Source organism: Tasmannia lanceolata, unplaced genomic scaffold (assembly GCF_043159265.1).
Source record: "Tasmannia lanceolata isolate RefF3 unplaced genomic scaffold, GAP_Taslan_0.1 ptg000013l, whole genome shotgun sequence".
Lineage (NCBI taxonomy): Eukaryota > Viridiplantae > Streptophyta > Magnoliopsida > Canellales > Winteraceae > Tasmannia > Tasmannia lanceolata.
Genome location: NW_027518690.1, coordinates 42,232,541 through 42,247,189, shown reverse-complemented (window position 1 = coordinate 42,247,189; position 14,649 = coordinate 42,232,541).

Genomic DNA, 14,649 nt, shown 5'->3' with positions numbered 1-14,649 from the left:
TACTTTTGAGCAAAACCACATGGTTTCCTTAAAACCATGGGCTGGTTTTCATTAAAACCATGTTGTCAATTTCAAATTTTCAAATTCGTATTAAAGGGGAGGGAAACATCATTCCCAGGAAAAGACAAAGTATTAAGGGTGGAAACTTAAAAGACTTAAAGGGGTTTTCTAGTAATTTTGATAAACAAACAGTCAAAAGACTCAAAACACCCCCTTTTCAGATTTTCTAGTTTTCTTTGGGCATTTGCTTTCTAGAGTTTTGAGGTTTTCCACTTTTATTTTTGCCCAAACAACGCTTTTGAGTTCCTTCCGATGACTCCTCCTTCCCCGGCGGGCAGTGGGATCTCCTCCTCTTCCTTCTCCGGTGGCATCTCCTCCATGGCTCCACCTCCTCTTCTCTGGTGGGATCTCCTCCTCCTCCTCTTCTCCGGCTCCCGGTAGGACTCCAAAAACCCTCTCCTCCTTCTGCAGTTCTTCTCTCTGTTTTTTTTACAGATTTAATCGATTTTACATATTCAGTGGGGGATGCATTTCGGTTATAACCAAAGTAACCGAACAACCGAATTCTTGTTTCGGTTTCGGTTCGGTTAGTGTATATTTCGGTTACGGTTTCGGTTACCTTTTTTAGATGACCGAAATTTTTCGATTCGGTTATTTTCGGCAAAATCGGTTCGGTTATAACCGAATACACAGCCCTAGTTTTACGTTTACATTTTTCAGTGCTATTATAAACACGATGGAATAATTATTCCACTTCAGTGACGTGGATCCATTGGGGGCGCACTTGCTGCCGGTGTTTGCAAGGAAACCCTTCAATTTAGCATTCCTCTAATCATGAAGTGTGATACTAAGTAAATGAAACTGTTTTCTCGATAGTCACACTCATCTCTTGGGCTGTTACTCTTCTCAACTACCTATCATCTGATCGGGCGGCCCATATTAAAACAAAAGTGTACGAACGGCATCGATGGATGCGATTTGTTCCAAAAAGAGCCAATACGTTTGGGGGAGGACCGGAGGACTACGAGTCTCTTTTGTGAGTACGCGACTTTTCCACATCTTCTCCCAGCCGATGGGCCTCACGGGGAGTGAGTCAATGTACAAAAATGGCAGCGGTTGAACATTCATGCCATTGGCCTCATTGTGATTGGGCCAAAGTGGATTGATATTATTGATTTTGGCATGCCCGGTTGTAGGATATAAGAAGAGACGATTAATTTGGGATGGGTCTTTGATGTATTAAGTTGAGGTGTTTTTCCCCTCATCTTCTTGTTATTATTGATGTCACGCCCCGAACCCGGAATTCGGGGTCCGGCCAAGTGACAGTCGCTACACGCTCGCAGGATCACCCCCACAAGCATGCAAGGCTCCATCACAACCAACTATTAACAACATTCAGAGCGTCTAATAAATATGAAAGTTTTAGTCTCAATTAAAGTTCAAATGAAATACATATATAATAGGTCTATTTAAATCTGAATCCAATAATACTTATTCAACGACAATCACCTTAATCAAGTAATAAAATTCTCAAAGCTGGAATACTGAAAGAAAGCAGGAGGAGCAATTTGACCCCCTGACAAGTTGTGAAGACTTAGTGCCATCACGGGTTGCTTTGTGGAGGAGCAATTTGACCCCATGACACTAGCCCGGGTGAGAACAAAGCATGTAAATGGATGAATATGACCTCAAAATGTAAGCATCTAGACATAGGGATTTAATAGGCAACTTATCATAAAGCCATTTCGGAACTCAGTTTTGCATGGGAGAACATCGCACTCACATATGCTTACTTTTTAGAAGATTTTGTCTTATTAATTTAATTCATCTAAGGTGGCTGTTCTCTCCTGCAAAAGTGAGCCGTGGAATGGCTTTCAGTGAAATTGCCTATGAAATTCCTCCATACCTACTATGAATTTTAAGACTTTCAGGGATGGCAGCCCATGTTTTTCGCGTGACATCAAGTGGGGAAATTGGTTGAAGTGACTTCATCATTTTTGCTACTAAAGATGCAAGAATCAGATAAATGGTCCAAGTGCATCATGACTAGAGAGGTTTGGACGTGCCCACCTAAAAAAACAGTTTGGAAGAAAATATGACAGGAGATGGTCGAGGCCCGACAAAAGGTGGTCCATCGGTCACAATAGAGATTCAAAATTATAAAGAAATAGGCTAATATCTTGCAGAAAAATTACAAATAAAAACACTAGAAATTAAGGTACTTCATATCCTAATCAAAAATTTTATAAGTTGGAAAATTTACTAAAAATCCCCTCCCTTTGACTAAAGTCTCCTAGTAAGAAATACACAAAATTTTGGATATTGCTTAGAGCGACTTCAATGAAAAATTTCCACCAATTTTAAGGTTCTTTTATGCTTTGGTTGTGCAAGAATTAGGCCCAGATTGTTTTGGATTTTGAAAACAGATTGTGAGCCTCAAACTGATTATTGGACTCAAATATATGTTTAATTTTAAGTCCAATAATCCTTTTTAGACTCACAATCGGCTCTCAAAATCAACAACAAACATGTCCTTACGATATTGTATCTCTAAGGTGGCGTCAATCACATCAATGGTCCAAAACATTCTGTCCTTCATTGAGTGAGCCCAATAACATAAAAACTAGATAAGACGTAATTTTCTAAACAATTATGCTGCAACAATAAAGCAGGAACAAAATATGAGAAACTAACCTGGAGCAACATATCCTGAGTGCCCGCAAGTTCTGTCCAATTGAATTGGATGAATCAGGCATTAGAAGTCTAGCAGTACCAAAATCAGAGACATGAGCCTCAAATTCTGAATCAAATAAAACATTTTTGCTAGAGATATCTCGATGAACTATTGGTGGAGCGCAATCATGATGCATGTATGATAAAGAATGTGCCACAGCTTTTATAATATTCACCCTCTTCACCCAATCTATCTCCATTGCCCCTTCTTCACTGCTTAGGATACTAGCCAAATTTCCTCTTTCCATATACTCATAAATCAGAAACATGCATCAGCGATGGGAAATATCCACGTTGGCAAATTTGCATACAAAGAGATTTAAGTGATCCACGTTGGCAAATTTGCTGCGGCAAATATCCTGAGAGGTTGTTGTCCCCCAAATCGAGTCTTTCCAAATTTATTAGACTTGACATTTCTTGAGGATGTGAACCAGAAAGGTGATTTTTATATAGGTGTAGAACCACTAGCTTTTTAAGATTAGCTAAAGTAGAAGGAATGGAACCTATTAGAATGTTAGAGCACATTGTAGGTCAATCAAGATTTTCAAATCTCCTATTTCTTTAGGGATGGGGCTAGAGAGCTTATTACCAAAGAGGTGCAAGATGGAAAGCTTAGTCAAGTTTCCTAATGTGGAAGGAATGGAACCTGTTAGAATGTTTGAGGACATGTAAAGTTGAGCCATATTTTTCAAATCACCAATTTCATTAGGGATGGGGCCAGAGAGCTTATTACTGAAGAGGTGCAAGATGGAAAGCTTAGTCAAGTTTACTAATGTGGAAGGAATGGAACCTGTTAGAATGTTAGAGGACATGTCAAGTTCAACATTATTTTTCAAATAACCAATTTCTTTAGAGTATGTACCTATTATTTTAAGCACCCTGTATTCTATGTCTAGAGATTTTAGAAATGTCAGTAAGATCCAACTCAAAACATATATCCATTATCTTTTATTACATGATCGTCATGGCAATCGTCCTTTTTCTTTTCAGATATTTTAAGGTTATCATTATGATTGGGCTTGTTAAAATCTTCAGCCAGATTTTATTAATTACATTGACCATCAAGATAATGATGTCTACAAGATCTTAGTTGACTTCATTTTCATCTATATTATCTCCTTCGTATGCTTCCATTCTATTAGTTAGATCTTCTGATTCCTTCTCTTACTTTCAGATGCATATTGTTGTCCTCCTGATTATGAAAACCTTGATCTTCATCCTCTAGAGACTGATTGAACCTCTCCTGAGTTGCATCTTTTTTTATAATTTTCAATGTCTCCATTTGATTTTGGTTTTTTGTTTGTTGTTCGGTCATTTTCTAACTAGATTTCAACCATTCTTTGGATATCTACACAAATCATTGTTGTGTCATATTAAATAACCTCTTGTCCCATTGAGTTTTTTTACAATCTCATGAAAGCCAATGTCGAAAATATCAATATTGATTGGCATATCAATGATTTGCCTCTGAATCTTGTGATAAAAATTCCAACAGTCCCAAAAAACAGAGCTATAGAGAAAATTTGAACCACGTTATGTTTACTTTTAGGAATGTACTAGGGACCATCGCAGAAGGCATTTCGCAGAAGGACTGTTGCATGTTAGACCAGCCACAGAGGCTCACTTTTCAGCAGATTTTGTCATCATTCATGAGGTGGCTCGTCTGACACGCGACAGACCATCTGCAAAATGCCTTCTGCGATGGTCCCTAGCAAATCCCTTAAATTTATTTTTATTAATTTTCGGCATACTTTGAGTAAAAAATATGATTTGATAATTTTAATTCGAAACTCATTAGCATTCTTATATGTCACAGAATACAGGAAAGGTGCACATTGCTGGGGTTGGATTTGTGCTTCTTCTTAATCTCTTATAGTAGATCATTCTGCATTTTTGTATAACCTACATATGGAGCATACGTGACTTCAATTTTTAAGAAAAGTAATTCATTGTATGAGCCTCTTTTAGATCCCCTTTTTGTTGAAAATATAATTCGTGGTGCACTTGTTTCAAAATGTGAGATTTGTACAAAACTTCTCTATATGCCTGAGCTATAACAGGTACATAGAAAGTTTTCATACCTGGTCTTGAAACTGTTCATTCCCTTGTTTTACTTCTGTAATTAATTCTGTTATTCCCATTGTTGACCACATACTGAATTAGATCTTTCTAGTGATGTATACTGTATATCCAACAACAAAATTGTGGAAAATAAAACGACATATGTCTAGTGCAAGTCGCTTTTCTGTATTCGTACTAATCCTGTAGCAGCTGACCTTAGCACTCTTCGAAGTCATTTTCTCATCTAAGCTGATTACGGACTATTTTTTAGCAGCTTGTAGTCATACAACAAATCTTACATGGGCGGATATTTGAAATGAGGGCATCTTCCTGGGGTTGGGCAATAGATTTGTTCTTTTTTTTCCCCACATGAAAATCATTCTCAAGTACGTGCATGACCTATGAAATTTAGGCGACACTCCGCATGTGCTAGATAATTAGTTCAAGGTAATACCAACCCCTTTCTGGAATTTATTATATACCTTCCTGGGTTTGGGCACTTAAAAAGTCCTCTTTGGAATGTATTATAATATACATTGCTGGGCACTTGAAATGAGCAATTTCCTAGCTAGCTGGGCAGTTGGTTTGTTTTTTGTCATTACTGATGCGCTTTGGAAATGTCGACAAAATGGCAAAATACTTCGCAATCAATTTCCATGGTTTAACATGATTGGAGTAGCACTACTTTTTCTAACATGGTCTGTTTTTATTCCTCTGGCCTCTGGGAAATTACTAAAAGTGCTCTTTATTTTTCACAAATGTACTATTTGAGACACATTGCCCATCTCTTATTCCATAAATCTGCCGCACTCAAAATGTTTGGACAGGAGGAAGGGGCCGAGGCAGGGGTGGTTATCAGACAGAGGCTCCTAGGGGCTGCTTTGGTGCCCGAACTTTTGGACGGGGAAGCGGACAAGACGGCAGCGACAGGGACTACAGTAACAAGCCAAGGGGAAATGGTTTCCACCAGCGGGGTCTGCATCAAGAGAGGGGTGTCTTGGGGAACCAATTTTCATGGAATGGTCTGAACTCATCCGAAGCCTCAGATTCTTAGTTCATATCTTGAGGGAGAGCTCTAGTTTTGAGGTGCAGTACTTTCTCATTTAGTACATTTTAATTGTTTTCAGGAAATATTTATTCATAATTTTGCGCAGTCTCATTTGGCTGGTTAGCTGGTTTAGACAGGTAGCACCCATGTTTTTGGGATGCGAATCCTTGTTTTTGGTTTTTTATTGTTATTTTTTCTCTTCTATTTTGTTGTTTATTAGTGTTCTTGCATATAGTCTTGGTGCCAAGGAATTTTTGGACTTCGTTCTTGGTAATGAACTGAAGTATATCACCATAAGAGTGCTTTTGGTCCTTAAATTTTCTGTTCTTGTATGGAATAAAAAATGTGAGGTTTGTCTCGGAAACAAAATGGATATTAACAAAAAAAAAAGAGGAACTATGCTACCTGGTTGATCAGTTTGCGAAGACCCGGTTCAGGTTCGCAGTTCACAAGTCACATGAAACCAGTATATTAGGGTTGATTTTGTTATGCCATTCTAATTAGTACTAGTAGATTATTGATTAGTATGTATGTGGAGGGATAATTTATTGGTCGTTAGGCACTTTATGTGGAGCCAATAGTAGCACTCGACTTGTTACTATAGATGCCATAGGGCTGCAACAACGTCGGGTTTTTCAAAACCCTAGCCCAACCCTGGATCCCATTATCTCGGCCTTGACCCGCAGTTAGGGGCAGAAAACCTCAACCCATTACCCGCCCTACAGGGTATTGTGCTGGCCCTGGCCCGCCCTGATTGGCCCTGATTGGACAGGGCCGGACTATTTGATTATTGGACCATTCATCTTGTCCCAACTATTTGATTAGAGATTAGTATACATGTGGGCTCCATTACTTTTTACCCATAAAGTTTCAATGTAAATAAAAAATTATTGAAGTTGATGAGAAACAGATAATTAAAGTCTCAAGGTTGAGCCTATGTCACAGATGGAAGGCTATTTAGTCATAAAAGCACGTATTTTTTGATGTTTTCTTGTAAATTATTAACGGCTAGTTAGTTTAATATTCTTACATCGGGCTAGCTGTAATAAACCCACCAAATTAGACAAACCCACCTGTCATTGAAAACCTAATCACGGTTAAAACCATAACACACACACACCACGCCCCCCCCCCCCCCATGTCTAAAACCACATTTACTCCCTCTACCCATTTAACCATTATCCCCGCACCTCTCTCTCCGTTCTCATCTTCCTCTCTTCTCACTGTTGGGCCCACGGGAGGGGCCCCACCCGAACCCACCTAGCCCCACAATGTCTGAACCTCTCATTCCCATCCAGCTCCTCGAAATCAACATCATCTCTGCCAAAGATCTCTACCCGGTCACCCGTGCCATGTGCACGTACGCCGCCACATGGCTCCACTTCGAAGCTTGAGAGGTGGCGGACGGTGCTTCTGCCGATATACGATCGTGGGTTTGGGAGTTTCCGGTTGGTGACAACGGAGACTGGGAATGTCGTGAATCGGCACAGGCGGAGGAACACAGAGGGAGGAGGGGGTTTGTTCTCTTGCTACGGTGAGTCGTGAGTCGTTCGGAAGTGAGTGTTCCATCTCCTGTGGTTTAAACCCAAGGAAGAAGTAGGTGCAATCATATCCGCACAAATGCACTGGATTCCAATTAAACTCCGAAATTAAGCGTGCTTGGGTTGTACCCTCGCTAGAGGAGGGAGGGTCCACCTCAGTCCCTCCTATGTTACATGGCCCCGCTCTTTCAGCATATAGCCTGGCGGATGTCCAATGGAGGACCACAGGACTTTTGCTTCATAAATCACAATGCACCTGCGAATGTGTTCTGACCCTGTGGGAATGGAATTAAGCAACACGGTTCCTTTCAAAGTAATTTATTCGCCTTTGTTTTAAAGTGATTTTAATTGTAAAAACTAATCTATAAGATATATTCCAATGATTCATCAAAGATTATGATTTAGCCATAAGTTTAACATACATATGTAACTGGTATGTCTATGCTCAAACCTTTATCGTGCAAAAAATACATGCTTTTATAAAGGAAAATGATAAATTCACCCCTTTTCTTTATTTGAGAGAGCCAGCTCCGGTGTACGTTGCAATCAGGTCCGTTGAATTCTGCGCGAAGTAGATTAGCCCCTCTCCGGTAGGGGTGGACATGGTTCAGGTTGGTTCGGTTCTCTGGTAAACCCAGAGCCGAACCAATCCCTATTGGTTTCAAATATTGGGAATCAAAACCGAACCTTGGAACCGAGCCGAACTGAGCCAAAACCAATCTTGATCGGGTTGGTTCCCAATATGTTTAACTTTTGGAGCCGTTGGTTTTCGAAAAGTCAACAGAACCAATCTTGATCGGGTTTGGTTATGGGGTTTGGGGTTCGGTTCACGTGGGTTCAGCGTCCAGGGTTCCAGAACCGAACCCGATCAAGATTTTGGTTCCAAAAGTCAACAAATTTGCATTCATCTTCAGTTTGGTTTTGGGTCCCAGGACCCAAACCTAGAACTGAACTGAAAACAATGGTCCCAAAATTTTGGATCGAGAACCAAACCACATATTTTCAGAGCTGAACCGAACCAAACCGAACCGTGTCCACCCCTACTCTCCAATCATAGATACACTGGAGCGGGCTGTCCCAAGTAGGTGGAAATATTTTATAGGGAGTAGAAGAACATTTGTCCCCATGTAGGTGGAAATATTTTATATGTGGGCACAGATATTTCCACCTACATGTGGGCACAGATATTTCCACCTACAAATATACGTTTAATTGTGAGTCCAATAATCGGTTTTGGATTCACAATTGGTTTTCAAAATCCAAGACAAACCGGCCGGGCCTCAGGATATTGCATCTCTTAGGTGGGGCCAATCACATCAACGGTCTCAAAAATATTTTGACCTTAGGTGGGTGTGAGCCAATAACATAAAAACCAAATAAGATGTAATTTTCTAAACAATTATATTAAGACAATAAATTAGGCACAATATGTGAGGAACTAACCTGGAGCAACATATCCGTAAGTGCCTGCAAGTTCTGTCCAATTTGATGAATCAGGCATTAGAAGTCTAGCAGTACCAAAATCAGAGACATGAGCCTCAAATTCTGAATCCAATAAAACATTTTTGCTAGAGATATCTCGATGAACTATTGGGAGGTCGCAATCATGGTGCATGTATGATAAAGAATGGGCCACGGCTTTAATAATATTCACCCTCTTCAACCAATCCAACTCCAATGCCCCTTTCTCACTGCTTAGGATATTAGCCACATTTCCACTTTCAATATACTCATAAACTAGAAACATACATCGACGATGGGTACAAAACCCGTAAAGCTTGAAAATGTTGCGGTGACGAATTTCTGTTAATGCCCGTACCTCATTTATGAAACTTCTCTGATCAATTTGCTGGCCATCTTCCAATTTGTGAAGTTTTTTTACAGCTACTACTTGCCCGGTTGGCAAAGATGCTTTGTAAACTCTCCCATATCCGCCCTCCCCAATGCAATATTTGTCATCAAAGTCCTCTGTCGCATCGATTATATCTTCATAAGAAATACACCCATCCCAATTCCATATCGAAAATAGATCTTTATTCATTTCATTTCTCCGTCCCTCTGCATTTCTCTCTTCCTCTGCATTTCTTGTTCTGTGGCGAAAAATGAAAATAATTCCAAAAACTAAAAGTAGAAGGAATACAGGGCTCAAAAGAGAAAGAATGATCAATGTGATAACTTTGTGTCTCTTTTTTGTTTCACCACTATTTATCGGTGGGGTGGGGAATTGCACGATTGCAAACCTTGCGCTTTGCCGCATAGTCCTATGTTGCCCACAAATGTCCCTTGTTGAAAGGCTTTGCTGTTAGGAACACTACCCACCAAATTATTGTATGATAAATCAATCAATGTCAAGCAGAGCATATCTTCCAAAGAAGATGGAATTGAACCAGTTAGCATATTGTAGGAAATATTTAAGATTTCCAACATGTGTAATTTTCCTAGTTGGGGTGATATTTCTCCTGTAAGCAAGTTACAACTAAGATCTAGCATAATTTGTAGCTCTGCTAGATTGCCTATTTGAAATGGAATGCTTCCATTCAAATGATTTCTGCTTAAGTTCAAAGAATGCAATTTCGAGCAATCTTCTAGTTGTTCTGGTATCGATCCACTCAGTTTGTTTGCTGATAGGTCCAGGATCTCCAAATTGGACAGTTTTCCCATTTCTGATGGTATCCGACCAGAAAGTTGGTTACCATTTAAACTCATGTTATATAAAGCTGTCAAGCTCCCCAATTCCTTTGGAATCTCTCCGACCAAAAGGTTTGAAGAAAGGTCGAATAGTGCTAGTTGAATCAACTGTCCAAACTCCGGTGGTATTTTACCAGCTATCAAGTTCCTTGAGAACTTTAAACTTATCAAACTTTTACACTTGCCCCAACTTGGAGAGAGTTCACTAGACAAACAGTTGTGGCTCAAGTTAATATATGTTAGATTTGGACAAACTCCAAAGTCTTCGGACATATTTCCAGAGAGCTGGTTTCCTTCGATATAAACACTGGTTAAGGACGTATAGTTTGTCCAGATTTTTGGGATGGGACCCGAAAGTTGATTGTGAGATAGACTTAGAATGGCTAGTGTTTTAAGTTCACCCAAAGAGGCCGGAATTGTGCCATTAAGAAGGTTATAGGCCATTTCGAGATGAGTCACATTTTTCAAATTTCCTATTTCTTTAGGGATGGGACCAGAGAGCTTATTGTTGTAGAGGTTCAACCATACAAGGTTGGTCAAGTTTCCTATTGTGAAAGGAATGGAACCTGTTAGAATGTTATCAGACATTTCTAGATCAGCCATATTTTTCAAATATCCTATTTCTACAGGGATGGGGCCAGAGAGCTTATTGTTGTAAAGGTACAACGTGACAAGGTTGGTCAAGTTTCCTATTGCGGAAGGAATGGAACCTATTAGAATGTTATCGGACATTTCTAGATCAGCCATATTTTTCAAATATCCTATTTCTTCAGGGATGGTGCCAGAGAGATTATTGTTGTAGAGGTACAACGTGACAAGGTTAGACAAGTTTCCTATTGCGGAAGGAATGGAACCTGTTAGAATGTTATCGTACATTGCCATATCAGCCATATTTTTCAAATATCCTATTTCTTCAGGGATGGGGCCAGAGAGCTTATTGTTGTAGAGGTACAACGTGACAAGGTTGGTCAAGTTTTCTATTGTGGAAGGAATGGAACCTGTTAGAATGTTATCGGACATTCCCATATTAGCCATATTTTTCAAATATCCTATTTCTTCAAGGATGGGGCCAAAGAGATTATTGTTGTTGAGGTACAGTGTGACAAGGTTGGTCAAGTTTCCTATTGCGGAAGGAATGGAACCTGTTAGAATGTTATAGGACATTTCCATATCAGCCATATTTTTCAAATATCCTATTTCTTTAGGGATGGGGCCTGAGAGGCTATTTTTACCGAGGTACAAATGAGTAACGTTGGTCAAGTTTCCTATTGTTGAAGGAATGGAACCTGTTAGAATGTTATAGGAGATTCTCAGATCAGCCATATTTTTCAAATATCCTATTTGTTCGGGGATGGGGCCAGAGAGCTTATTGTTGTAGAGGTACAACATGACAAGGTTGGACAAGTTTCCTAATGTGGAAGGAATTGGTCCGAAGAGTGCATTGTTGCTAAGATCAAGATAGGTGAGTTTTGGAAAGGAAGAGAATTTGAAGTTATAGAGCTTACCTTGCAAACTACACCTGTTAGGTTTATTTGAGTGACACTTCCTTCGTGGTTACATGCTATTCCCCTCCAATTGCATGGGATTTTATTGGTGGCATTGTGAAGTGACCATGAATTGAGAGGAGCTTGGTTAAGGAGGCTAGCTTTCCAGCCGAGGAGAGCCTCTGCTTCTACTGAATTTGCCGTTGTTGAACGGCAAGAAAGCATCGGAAAGTAGAAAAGTAAAGAGAAGAGGGAGAGAGATTTCTCCAAGGCCATGGTTGTTGGTGGTGTTTGAGTTTTTTCGCTCATGTTGGATGTAGATTTATAGTGAAAAAGTCGTGTGTCCTTCTATGCGGTGCGTTGAGGGGAATAGTTGTGTAGCACATCTGTTCTTGTAGCAGACAATTAATGTGGCCCCACTCGTATTTTTCTAAACGTGTAAGAACCGTAGTCTTTTCTTCTTCTTGATCATTCACCACATAAACTTATCTTATTAGCTCACGCTGTGTTTTACCGTGAAGAGGTTGAGGACACATGTATGATCCTAGCCGTTTAATTTTTGAAGAAAATGAATGTCAATCTTCCAAATTTCGATGATAAACTATCAATAAACGGAAATTTCGGAACATCTAACAGGGAAGATTGTTGGCCATGTTCAATCCTGTGAGATAGATTAGATGGAGGGTTAGGATCTTGAACACATGGCATTCCTTCTTGAAACAGTGGAGTGGGGGCGAAGCACAATAGCATACCCTAAAGGCCCTGTTTTCAAAAAAAAAAAAAAAAAATTCTAATGGAAAAAATTTTCTTTCCACAATTTGAGGGAAATGATATATGATGAGGGATTTGCTAGCGTCCATAGCAAAAGGCATTTGGCAGATGGACTGTTGCATGTGAGAGTAGCCACATAGGAAGAAAAGGGGGCGAATTAATCACTTCCCATAAAAAAAAATGATTAATCGACTAGAGAGAGTGACACCCATTTATTTTATGGTAATGCCCGTCTTTTTCTTGAAAACGTATCATAAGCATAAAGAGGGCGACAACAGAAAATGCATGGGGCAATATCTCATCTCTTTGGAAAGAGCTCTTTCAGTATTTCAAAGAGAAAATGACTGGATTGTTTGGTAGAGAAGCACAAAGATATGAGTGGTTATTTTCTCAAGTTGAACTAGTCATCAATAGTCAGACATTATGAATGCTCTTACAAATAGAACTTGAAATTTCACAGGTAGGTAGACTTGGTCCAAAGTTCAACCCCTTTATTCCCAGCTAGTGGCCAGAGCTACCAAACCCAGGTCTCTATCTTAGAGATATTGACCCACTAGTGGAAATTTTGTAACTTTCAAAGAACAATCCATCTAACACAGAAGATTTTTGGCCTTGTTCAATCTTGTGAGATAGATTAGATGGAGGGTTAGGATCTTGAACATGTGCCATTCCCTCTTGAAACAGTGGAGTGGGGGCGAAGCATACCCTAAAGGCCCTGTTTTCAAAAAAAAAAAAAAAAAAAACATTTCTAATGGAAAAAAATTTCTTGGAAATTTTTCTAGCATCCATCGCAAAAGGCATTTGGCGGATGGTCTGTTGCATGTGAGAGCAGCCACATAGGCTCACTTTGCAGCAGATTTTGTCTTCATTCACGAGGTGGCAGCCCTCATATGCAAGAGACCATCCGCGAAATGCCTTCTGCGCTAGAGGGATGTTATTATAAATTGAAGGCCCCTTTAGTAAAAATTGAATAGGTTTGGTTCGCAGTGTTTTATTTCCATAGGTTGATCCTAACCCTCCGATCTATAGAGGGTTAGGATCAAGGGTTAGGATCAACCTATAGAAATGATTTTTCAGGCACAAGCCCTGTTGTATGATCCTAGCCGTTTAATTTTTTGGCCCAGGCTATGTCTCTGTAGATTTCTATAATGTAATGTAACAATGAAGAGAATGACGTGAGCTCTGTCGGTGGGGCCTTGATAGATGAGCAGAGACCCAAGGAGTGAAGAGTAGGAGCCCTGTTTGTATTTACTTGGGTGAGGATTTGGAATCATACTATTAGTCTAATTTGTGGGGCCACCTCACTCATACTTTTCCTTATGCATGATTACTTTCTTTCTGCCGTGGTCTACAAGGAAGAGTGATCGAGGACTCATATCTTACAAACGAATGGCTCTTGTTTCATTTATTTCCAAACCACATGACTTTTCTAAGGCCCAATGGAGAAAATGGACAAAAAACTAGCTAGTTGACAGGTGTTTTTTCTTTGCATTAAAGTGACAATTGAAAGAGGAAAGAAGTCTGATTACTTAAAGATTTGAGGTCAAACTGTTGTTTAGCGATCAGTAGCATCCATCCGATGGGCCACAGATTTGAGGTCAAACTGTTGTTTAGAAGAAATCTCGGGTCGGATTGGGTTGACGCGGGTAAAACCCAACCCAAGTTGCAACACTAATTTGGGCCTTTGCTCAACTTTGATTGATCTTCATGTATGATTGATGGATGTGAGAGTGATAAGTGATGAGGAGTGAAGCGATTCAGTGGAAGTGCAGATATCAGTCTTCAAGTGGGAGATTGTTATTGGTGAAGCCTGATCCCAGTCTAATCTGGAAAGTATTGTACACTATACCCCCGACTGCGGCGGTCTCGTTCGGAGTGAGCTTGGGACTTGCAAGGGGGTGGGAGCCCCCCTGCTTGAAGGCGGGGGTTCGGGGGTGGTAGCCCCCGACCCGAATTTTTTAGGGTATTTTTATACTGGGGGTAGTTTCGTACTTTCATGAATTACGATTTTTTCTCTTTATTGTAACGCGTCTCAGAACGCTATATAAAAAGGATGTGATATCAGGATACGCCCTAGAGAGGTGTGAGGGTTTGTAATTTCTTCTTCAGAATAGTGGATTCGTTGGCTTGTCGCTCTGCCGTGGACGTAGCCCAAACCAAACTGGTTGGGTGAACCACGTAAATCTGTGTGTTCTGTGTATGAATCTCTCGTTTGTCTTTGCATCGTTATTCTGCTGTGTTGTTAATTCCTAACAAGCTGGTTTAGACAGGTAGCACCCCTATTTTTTGGGATGTGAATCCTTGTTTTTGGTTTTTTATTCTT